The sequence below is a fragment of the Dermacentor silvarum genome, chromosome 4, assembly GCF_013339745.2.
Source record: "Dermacentor silvarum isolate Dsil-2018 chromosome 4, BIME_Dsil_1.4, whole genome shotgun sequence".
NCBI lineage: Eukaryota > Metazoa > Arthropoda > Arachnida > Ixodida > Ixodidae > Dermacentor > Dermacentor silvarum.
The window spans coordinates 229,744,936-229,756,739 of NC_051157.2; the positions used below are offsets into that span (position 1 = coordinate 229,744,936).

The window sequence follows — 11,804 nt, forward strand, 5'->3', positions numbered from 1 at the left end:
CCTCGGCATGCATCGGGATTTGCCAGTAGCCGGATCTCAAGTCTACAGAAGAAAAGTAAGAAGCCGAATGAAGGCAGTCTAAGGCATCATCTATACGCGGAAGTGGGTAGACATCTTTCTTGGTAACATTGTTTAGCCGCCGATAATCAACACAGAATCGCCAACTGCCATCTTTCTTTTTAACGAGGATGACAGGTGCAGCCCAGGGACTCGCGGACTCCTGAATTATCCCTCTGTTCAGCATTTCCTGAACTTGCTCGCCAATTATCTTGCGCTCAGTCGGGGATACTCTGTACGGCTTCTGTCGTAAAGGGTGCGCTGATCCGGTATTTATACGATGGCGTACTCGAGATGTCGGAATTTGGGACGTCGTGTCAGTCTGCGAAAAGTCAAACACTTGCGAGTGCTTGGATAGAACATCCAGTAACGTGTAGCGCTCACTCGTGCTGAGCGACTTGCTTACCATCTGAAGTAGTTTCGAGTCCGATGGGCAGGGATCGAGGGACTCGTCTACAGCTCCGAGTACAGCCAGTAACGCCGGTGTCTCTTCTTTGAAGAGAGCGAGCTTCATGCCAGAAGGAAGAAGTATGGGCTGGGCCGCATAGTTCATTGCCCATAATCCAGAGTGTCCTTCAACTACCGATACTAAACAATGCGGAACCAAAACGTTCTTCTTTACACAGGCCGAATGAAGCGGCTCCGTCGCGGCTTCAAATGTGGCGGGGTTGGCACCAAAGCAAATGACCGGAACGCATACAGCGCATAGTGGGGGAATGACGATGTCCTCCGAAACACAAAAGGCACCTTCTTCACGTGGCGAGTTCTCCATGAGTCCTGTTATAACCTCGCGCTGTACCGAAAGCTCCCCACTTCGACAGTCAACGGTTGCACCACACTCCTGCAAGAAATCGATGCCTAAAATAACATCATGCGTGGATCGAGGAATAACGGCGAATTCAGTGGTAAATACTTTGCCACACAAACACACATCCGCAGTACAAACACCAATCGGGCACAGCGTGTCACCACTAACACTACGAAACGTGGAAATATTGTCCCAAGAAAACATCACTTTTTGTCCCAGTAGGGCTTTAAAATTTAAGCTCATCACGGAAATTGTTGCCCCAGTATCCACAAGAGCCATTGTAGGTATATCGTCAACAAGCACGTGCACTTTGTTTTTCAGCATGAAAACTGGCGGAGGAATGTCGGTTGGCAGCGAACGGTATCCAGCGACCTCACCCCCATCGGCCGCACTGCCTAGTTTTCCGGTGGTGGGGATAGCCGGCGACGCCGCGGCGATGGAGACCGCCGAGTACGTGGAGCAGGCGGTGGCGTTAAGCTGCGATCGGAGGCTGGTGACGGGTTCCGGAAGCTACCTTGGCGAATTCCACGATTGGTTGGCGGGCGTGGAGGCCATGACGCGGAAAAGGGTTGATAATTTGACTGGTACGTCGCTCGTGAAGGTTCTCGGAAAGGTCGGCGGCGGTCACAAAACCTGGCGATGTGGCCAGGGACCCCGCAACTATAGCACACACGAGGAGGCCGAAATTCACGGTGCTGCTCAAAGCCTTCATTTCCGCCACCGAGCATGGGGTATCGGTCATGATCGTCGTATTCTCTGTACCCCGAATAAGTGGTACGGTACCGCTGCGCCGGATAAGAAGTGCGGTGCTGCTGCTCGTTGTTGAAGCGTGGCCGGTTGGTGGGTGCAGATGGAAGCACAGCTCTATAATCGTCCACGTTCGCCGCATTAATAGAGGGTTGCCACGACGTAGCTGGTAGTCCGGGTTCGTTGCCTCGTGCGTCGCCGCTACCATAACGGCCGATTTCGTGGCACCGGAGGAGCTCTTCCCGAACTATCTGTCGTATTGTAGACGACAGATCGGATGGTGTGCTCGCGTCAACGCAGGCCAATGTCGGCACATTAGCCAAACGGCCAAATTTCGGTGCCACGCGACGCATCTTCAGTGCTTCAAACGTGCGACAATGTTGGATGACGTCGGCCACAGATGTCAGGTTTTCTTTAGCAATCAAGAACTGATATACATCTTCAGCTATGCCCTTGAGAAGATGACCCACCTTATCTTCATCAGACATGCTTGAATCCACGAGTCTACATAGCTTGAGGACCTCTTCTATGTACATGGTACATGTCTCGCCAGAGAGTTGGGCCCTTTGGGACAGAGTCTGTTCAGCTCGCTTCTTCTTCGCTGCGGAGTCCCCAAAGCACCTTTTCAGTTCTTGGACAAATGTATCCCAGGTCGTAAGCGTGTTCTCGTGGTTGTCGTACCACATGAGAGCAGTGTGCGTGAGCGAGAACACAACATTTGACAGCTGAGAGGTGGAGTCCCAGCCGTTATGTTTGCTCACCCGTCGGTACTGCTTCAACCACTCGTCCACATCCTCACCGCCAGTCCCGGCAAAGCTGGGTGGCTCCTTGTACGGTTGCGAAGAACCCGTCGGTCTCGGAGCTTCAGTTTCTCGGGACATGCCTGCTGCTGAGGATGGTGGAAGTCCCGCCAGTCGACGGCTGCGACGAGGTTCAGGGGGTAGCGATTCCGTCGTTGGATGCTTAGATACCCAGCACCTTCCACCACTCTGTTACGGGGTGTGTAGAAGGCGTTTATTGCAGAAAGCCGTAGGGCAAGTGGGTGCCGATACTACACGTCGTCCTTCTCTTCCTCGCTGCTCTCCTAATGTTGTTGCTGCTGATGCTGCCGCTCCACTACCTTTGACGCACTGTAACAATATAAAAGCCTCCTGCAACACTATTACAGAATTTTTCCTTGCATGGATGTTTGGCACGCACAAAAATTTAGATACACAAAACACCCTTCCATTATAGCATTAATTATAAAGGAATTGAGTGTCTCCCTGTTATCTGCTACATAGAGAAATCAATGAGGATGTTCGTATTCCTCGCAATATTGAAAAAAGGTTGGCTTTACCGATAGCACCAATCCCTATGGCCCATTTCTTACAACCCACCATAGCAACACTGAAATATTGGCAAAGCCACAAAAGTGATGAACACGTGTCAAAGCCACGTATGCTTAACATAAAGCATGATTGTTCACACAAATGAAGCGCTAAAGTGGTCAAAGGTTTCAAAGAATTTTTAATAAATCAATAACACGCCACTACATAAGCAAAATGTTTCTAATGCACCTCCTAGAGTTTTGCATTGTGGCTGGCTGTTATAACAAATTGGACACTTCACGATTCAGGGAACTAGCTTAGACATTTCCACAGGCTGATGCACCCGCAGAAAATTCAGCGTGTTCCAATGATGCTTGACCTCAGATTTCGCACCTGCAATTAGAAGGTAAGACAAAAGATGTTAGATATGTTACAGTGAAACTTCGTTATAACGAAACGGGGTATAACAAATTATTGTATACAACAAAATGACATTCCCGCTGAAATCTCCGAAGATATCCATGTTTTTATAACCTCGTTTCAACGAAGTAAACTTATCCTGCCAATAGATACACCAAACTTCAGTTTTTTCCGAAAAAAGAAATGCCCGACCCTTGCAGGCTCGCTTCTGCTCTCCGCAGGGTAGAACACACATTCGTTGCCGATGTTTAAAACGTTTACGTATTTGCGTTGAATCCACCGTCGAACACTGGTACTTTTCACCACTACGCGTAGTTGCGCGTAAGCAGACTCTAGATCGCCATCGCAATTCCTCTTACTGCGGCACCACGCAGGCTATATAGTTAGTGCAGCTATAGGCGTGGCCTCGGAGATTGCGCCGGTGCAATTTCAGAGGCCACGCCTCCCTGTGTCTACCACGTGCTGCTCGCACACGACGAACATAGTTGGTGTCGCAGCGTGCAACCTATTCAACCGCGTCGCCGTTTCGCCGGTTTCCCGATGCTAGAGACGACCTAACTAAAAGCGGTAACGAAAGATCATGACATTGAAACAGAAAGCAGCTATCGTAAAGGCAATCGTGTCAGATGCTAAGAAGTGGTGTGTTAAGGACGCCAAAGTTTCTTTTGCTGTTTTATTAGAAGTTCAGCGAGCACGTGGCCATGTAGTGGTTCTGCTGCTCGAAAAACCGTCTGCTTCTATACAAGTTGAAATTTGTGCGCGACATTGCGCATATATTGCAGTGAACGGCAGTAATGAACATAATGACGTAATTTTGGCTCCCCCTTCAACTTCGCTATAAAAAGATTTTATTGCATATGACTGAAGAGTTCCCACTCATTTATACCGCAGCCTTGTTTGCAAACAGTAACTGTTAGAAATCCGACCTAGGTATCTTCCGTATGCAGATGCAATAATGCCATCATTGCGATTCGGCCTTATCTGTAGCCTTGGTAGCAAGCCCTCGAGATATTACCGTGAAATCCGAATTCTTGGCAATAACGACAGCCTTGTCCAAGAAGGCCAGTGCCATTGTTGGAGGCTGCCATGTCCTCCGCAACTACGTCGCAAGCGACATTTTTCGTTTTCAAATCATACACATGCTGCAAGCCCTTTTTCGAAATTGCATCTTTTGTTGATTTAAACGTAGTAGCAGTTTGCGCCGAAAAATAATTCTACACCATGTCCGCACCAGTTCATGATGCAACGTGCAGGCAGGAACATATATGCGGCGCGCGTCATAGGTTTTCAGAACACGTGACAAGGCCTCCTTTTGGGGACATATTGAATGGCAGCGTCGACTCCAGGACGCGCGGCCAAGCGAGGTCACTGGTCAACTTGAACGATGTTCTACGCAACGAATGAAACACTTCCGGGGTAACCGCACTCAGAATGTTCGCGACGTAATTTGAGCCAGGCGCGTAGCCAGGATATTTCTTTCGGGGGTGGGGTGGGGAGCTAAAGCACCGCGATCGTCCTGACTGCGGTGCTTCGTTCTTTTAAGTTCCCAGGCGTCGGAGATGCGTTGAGACGCGAATGCCCATAACAGCCGCACGTTCGAAGGATACGCGCCTTTGTTAATAGGCGACGTGCCAGGCACAAAACGGAGCAGGGCACAGGCCGTAAAAAAAAAAAAAAAAAAAAAAAAAAAAAAAAAAAAAAAAAAAAGAGAGAGAGAGAGAGAGAGAGAGACGAGATTTGGAGAGAGAGGGGGGGGGGGCGGAAGCCCGGTCACCCACCCCCACCTGATACGCCACTGCCATGAGCGTCCTGATTTAGAGCAAATTTGCCGGGATCGCTGTAAAATTTTTGCTTTAATCCTGGCGACCAGATTTCTGACAATGACTTGCACAGATTACGTCCGAGTGAGCATAACCGGAAATGTTCATTCGTTCGACGAAAAATCGTTGAGGCCTGCCACATTGCCGGTCACACGCGGCCCTCGAGCTCGCACGACCCTCGCGTATGTCCCTTGAGTGAGCAAGGCCATCGCAATTGTTCTGAAACCCTATGAAGTCAATGTGCCACGTTTAGGTCCACTAGTTGCAGCATGAACAGGCAGATGTGAAGATTCAGAAGGTATGTTCCAAGCATTGTATACAGAACAGCCGGCGCGAATCGCGACTATCTTTACATCAGCGAAAGCAGTCATTCTGAAAGCGCTTGAAGCATGAAACCTATGTCAAAGATATCAATTAGAAATGAATCAGAAGTGAAGAAACAATGTTGCTTTCCATTGCACTTGCGGAGCACGTGGCAGGCTGAATATGCCACCGACGAGACAAGGCTTCTATCATTGCTAAGGAAACTGGATTTGAAGGGAGTTTCTGGAATCCCTTGCTATCCAGACTACAAAAAACTACAGAAAAAACGCTGTATCGCAACGATGGCAATATCCCGCCTGCATGCGCAGAATGCCGTCGTTTCGAGCAGTTCGTGTTGTGAACAAAGCTTGCGTGCGTCCAATTCTTATTACCACTTTTTGATCGGCGTCCTGTTTTTTTTTTCTTCTTGTAACATGAACTCCAGAACCAAAAGAAAACATAAGCCAGATGCGGCATTGAATTTGAATTTATTATCCTAGCTGTTGCAAAGTATGGAAGTCAATGTGAGCAAAATTCTACGTATTAATCATTCTTGTGGTTTAAATTAGGACAGATACATTTGTCAAGAACCAAGTGAAGCAGCATTAAAAAAATTCGGTCCAAACTAGCAGTTAATGAGGACACAAAGATACATACGCCGCACATACAGGCCACACTTAGAATTTATTTATTTAAAGGCGCAAACGATAGGACATAACATCCGTGTGTTATTCTGAAGGCCAACATCTTGTTCTGTCATTACTGAGGCCGCAATGACGTATTCACCTTCTTCTGTCATCCTCGCCTCAGTGCTAAGCTCAACCTACTCAGCGGTTGGTTCAGCTTACCGGTAACATCATACTCAATTAAAATGACAATTACATGACAAGCGCCATGGGCTAGTCATATCACTACTTCAAACCATTACGTTATTAAGCACCTGGAATAGCATGTCAGGCGAATAGCCAGGCTAAGATCTCCAGCATCTCATTAAAGAATGCTACTTTCTCTCTATGTAACACAGAAAGCAGCTTAATAACGTAATGGTTTGAAGCATGTGATATGACTGGACCATTGCGCTTGCCCAAGTGCTATCTGCCACATGCAATGTTGTTTTTTTTTAAATTTGGTTCAGTCAAAAAAAAAAAACCTTGTAGAATGAGAACATACGGTATGTTCTCATTCTACATGGTCCTTTTTATTTTAGCTGAACTAAATTGTAAGAACATGTGGCAGACAGCACAATTGTGCTGTCCAAATTGTTCTAAATTACTCGATGAGGTGGCCTATTGCTTCTACGAAAAATCTAAACGTTTAATTGAACAATTGACACTTACACTAATTAACTTTTTATTAATTACCTCACTGCAAATATTTTAATTGTAGCTAGTGATTATGCCAGGCATATCGACTTGGAACAAATTCTGAGGATGGCAGCGGTTTCGAGATATGCGGTATCAAACTTGCAGTAAAAATGCACAGTTTTCTAACTTAATTTTTAAGAAAACACTGTTTCATACATTGAAGCACACACTAACTGGAACGCCAATGCATTTCGGTGGACACATTCAAAATTATTATATCGAAACTAGCGTAGTCCTCAAATCTCGGTCCAAGTCGATATGCATTGCATACCCACTAGCTACAATTCGTAGATTAAAAATATGTGCTGCAAAGTAGTTCGTTTATTAGCGCAATTAAGTAAATTATTCGAAAAGCATATTGGTTTCTCGTAACGTAATGGCCGCCTTATCGAGTAATTTTGATCAAGGTTTGTAATTGTGCTATCTGCCACAGGCAATTTTTAAAAAATTGGTGCAGCTAAAAAAAGACACCACGTATATGGTCACATAATCCGCTCTGGAACAACAATGCGGCCTGACTTGTAGACTATATTTTCGCATGTCTATGGCACAAGAGGAATAAGAAATGACCTTTTCAGCGTTTCAAATAATTAGTCTTGCGATAACAAAGGCCTATCGTTAAGTGGATCACAGGAAACCACTCTCTCATGCATCGTCCTGTTTACCAGCGCTTCAGCTTGTTGATAGAACGCTGCAAGTGTCTGATTTTGCTCAACGCTTGACGCTACGTGCGAGTAGGTACACATACCTCAATTTATTTAATTATTCAGGTACCTCACGGGTTCCCACTGGAACATTAAATGAACAAGTATTTACCATATGCCGCTCTACTATTGCCGCTACCGTATCCAGCAGCTACCAGTTGGTTTGCTTGCATTGCCTAAAAAGCACGCCACGCGTACAACTGGCGCAGCTTAGCGAGCACGCGCCAACCAGACTTGTGCCTGAGAACGTCGCGGCAACGGTATAAAGCGATGTATAGCTGCTTTGCTAAACGTTCGTAACAACACTAAAATTTCAATTTCCCTTCCCTTTCAGAGAAGTGCGTTGGAGGACATCGCTACCAGCGATCCCATGAAGCTCTGATAAAATAACGGTTAAACAAGAAACAAAGCAACAATTCACAACAGGATAGGATAGGATAGATAAACTTTAATTCAAATATAGTTTTGTCTTGCCCCAATGGGGCATCGCTAATGGTCGGGGCCCCTAGTCCAGGGCTCCGCTGGCTCTTGCCATCTTCTCTGCTCTCTGGATCAGCTTGAGCTGGTCGTCGAGGGCCGAGCTGGACAGCAGTGACCCGCCGCGGTGGCTTAGTCGGCTAAGCCGTTTTGCGCTGCCGAGCGAGCACGAGATCATTTTGATGGAGGCGAAATGCAAAAACGCCCGTGTGCTTGCGTTGTATTGCACGTTAAAGAACCTGAGGTGGTCAAAATTAATCCGGAGCCCTCCACTACAGCGTGCCTCATAATCAGAAGTGGTTTTGGCTCGTAAAACCCCCGAAAGAACACAACAGCGTGGAAACGCGTAGATGGCCTGGCGATATTTCTTTAACCAGAGAAACAAACAAGGAAACAAAATATGGGGCGTGCTGAAGGTGCGCAAATCCCGCCTGCGGCGGCCGCATTAGAATGGGGGCGAAATGCAAAAATGTCCGTGTGCTGTGCATTGGGTGCACGCTAGAGAGCCACAGGTGGTGAAAACTCATCTGAAGTCCCCTACTAAGGCGTGCTTCATGATCATATCACGCTTCCGGCATGTAAAGCCCCAGATTTTCATGAATTTTAGTTACGAGTTCACCTAACGTTTCGTTTTCAGCCTGCGAGATTTAGCATATTCAGATTATGACTTGCGGTAGGAACGCCGATGCGACTTAATTTAAGCCATGCACAATTTATGGGTTAAATTGATAGCGTGAAAGAAAATTATGCGCAAAGCGGCGTGTTCCCGAGTCTGCATCCATGAGCAAGCACCCACAAAGATCGCAATATTTTAGAAATGCCTACCAGCAATCAATAGATTCGAAGCGTGGGTGAGAGTAGCTCGACCAAATGCGCAGTACACAGTTACATCACCGTCACTAAACGCAAATGAAAAGACTAAAACAAGTGAGTCACACGCAACCAGTACAATACGAGTTAAAACATAACACGTTACAAGCAAGCGCAGTAACACGCAACAGCAAGCGCGCGATTTTACGCGAGAACAGTGGGGATCAAGATTCGAGGCAAGGAATATTTTTTAATGGCGCTACCGCGCCAGCCAGGAATTGAATAACAATAAACATGCCAAACAAATTATGTCGGCTACGCAAGTTTGCCTCATCGCGTTCGTGATCGCCAACAATATTAATGCAGGAATGGTGGTCCACTGGAAGAGCAAGCAGCGTAGTTCTGTATCGCCAAACGAGCGACACTAGTTGAAGCCCTAAAGTTTCGGCATGCGTACAGCAGCAGCTGTGATAAGCCTGCCATGAGTAATTGACTCTCCTTAACGTTAAAAAATTATGAGGTTTATACGCGCCAGAACCACGATCTACATTATGAGGCACGCCAAAGTGAGGGATTCCGGAATAATTTGGACCACCTGGGATTCCTTAGCGTGTACCTAAATCTAAGTACACGGGTGTTTTAGCACTTCACCCCCACAGGGACACTAACTGTCCCGAACGCATTCCACGGACCATGGATGACTGCAATATAATTAGGAATTAAATTTGTCAGTGCAGCGCTATATCTCGCACGTTGTCAGGATCATCGAGAAAAAACACGAAAACGCGTCATGAAATAGTTATTCACAATGTGGAAAAAGCAAGCATTATTTTATCTGTGACAAACATGTATCAACGTTTAAGACGGCGGCAAGCTCACAGTATACTTTTCGAGCGCGTGGCGCGAACGTGACATGCCCATACAAAGCGCATTTGGGGGTAACAATTCTCAGAAATAAGGCACTTTCGTGCGGTACTCACTTTTTTTTTTTTTTTTTTGTCCGTATCGACGAGGCAGAATCCGCTTTCCGAGTCAAAGAAGCGACGCCGCGTACTCCGAGGGTCAGCAAGGGTCCTTGGTTAACGCATCGAAGACACAAAATGGAGAGCACGCTCGGCCAGTTTCCGAAGTCGGAAACAAACGCGCGAACCGACTTGCCCGAACAACCGGCGCCGCTTCCCGCCGTGAAAGATGTGAAACGGAAAAGATTGAAAGGGCACGTCGCGAGAGAGAACGGCAAAGGGAGGTTGAGCTCCCGCGACCAAACCAACGCCCTCGCTCATGGCTTTTGTCACGTGATAGTTGGAGGCGTCTAGAGCACGGTGTTAGAATAAGGAGAGGTGCTGACACTCTCCTCCCAACGCGCGCGAAAGCGCCGCTCGTTCGCGTCCAGATTATGTTCGGCTTGGTTGCAGCTGGTTCGGCGCCGTCGTAGAGGGCGCTGCGGAATGCGGTCCCAGCCTCGGCGGCAAGGCGCGTGATGCCGCTGCTTCGTCTTCCTGCTTGCATGTGCGGTTGCGCTGTTTTGAAGGCACAATTTTTGTTCGCGTTCGTTTCATGAGCTTGTGCTTCGGTATTGTCGCCACGGGTCATCGACGAAGGTGGCAGCGGCCTTCTGAGGGTCGTTTGAAATGGCTAGAAAGTGCTTCGTTCCGAACTGCAATTCTGGATACCTGACTTGTGCGGAGCGTGTGCCTTTATTCAAAGCGCCGTCCGACAGCGGTCGTCTAGAGCAGTGGCACCGTGCAAATCTGAGGGCAGACAGAACTCTAACGCCTACCGGCCATGTCTGCACCAGCAATTTTTCAGAGGATACGATATCGATGGCATATTACGCGGAGCGCTCGATAAAAGGATTCCCACCTTATTTCCAAACTGCCCAAAGAACCTCACACGGTCAAATAAACCTCGAAAGCCGCTGCGGAAGAGAGAACCTCCTGTGTGCCACAGTAGTTTGTGCAAATTTTGCTGCATGTACAAGATATATACTGGGTGGTTTACTATCATGCACCAACATTTGAAAATATGTAAATGTCACGTAGCTGGACAGAACCAAGGTAATGTTGTCTGCCGTCGCTTGGAGATACTCAGATTATTTTTTTATTCCGATTAATTACATAATTATTTTCATAATTGATTAACCAACTTTTTTAATGCTATAATTGGATAAAAAGTGTGAACGAGAGAATTGTACAGCAGCATGGAAAACTCCCAACGTAACTTTCTGTTGCTCAATACGTGATACATAAAAGTGTTTTCCGAGCGTGAACGAAACCCGCGAATACAGCAATATTGCCGCGCGACTGGTCGCTCGAGGCACTTTGCGTGTATTCGTGAGCTTCTTTCATGCTCGGAAAAACGCTTCCACGTAGCGCGTATTGAGCAATAGAAAGCTGTATCGGGAGTCTTTCATGTTGCTCTACAATTTTTTCATTCACACTTTTAATCCAATTATAATAACTGAGAAGTTGATCAATAAATAAGACTAATTATCTAATTAGGCGGAATGTAAAAAATAACTGAGTATCTCCAAGGGACGGCAACAACATCACTATGGTTCTGTCCAGCTACGTGACATTTGCATATTTTGAAATATTTGTGCACCCTGCAAAATACTGCTGTTTTCTGTGCAGATGTGTGCCTGATTTTCAAATTTTTTCCATCCTGGATACTCATTTTTTTCTACAATGCGCGTGCGGTGTATATTACACGCTTGCATGGTTTTACACAATATTTTTCCATTGTGGGAGTGTATGAGACCGCAAGCTTCTGGCATGGTTATCACCTACTAAAATTATCGAGCTGCTTCATGCACAAGCTTTTTCGTATTGTGTCTATGCAAAAAAAAAAAGTCTACGGGATTATTGTGGGGTGGGTGTAAGTGTATTTGTGGAAAGGCTGTAGCATGCATTGTCAAACACGCTTACATTGGCACATTCTCACATGCAATTTAAGAAAAAAGAAAGTCACCTCTTTTTTTTAGA

The 11,804-nt window shown here is 46.6% G+C and overlaps 1 long non-coding RNA gene across 1 annotated transcript; it reads right to left on the bottom strand.

The window, feature by feature from the left end:
* Positions 1–3,101: 3,101 nt before the first annotated feature.
* LOC125945167 (uncharacterized) lies at positions 3,102–10,132 on the bottom strand. The gene is made up of 2 exons (XR_007466667.1): positions 9,801–10,132; positions 3,102–3,315 (listed from the first exon to the last, which is right to left on the bottom strand). It is a non-coding gene; the product is annotated as an uncharacterized LOC125945167 (long non-coding RNA).
* Positions 10,133–11,804: the final 1,672 nt, after the last annotated feature.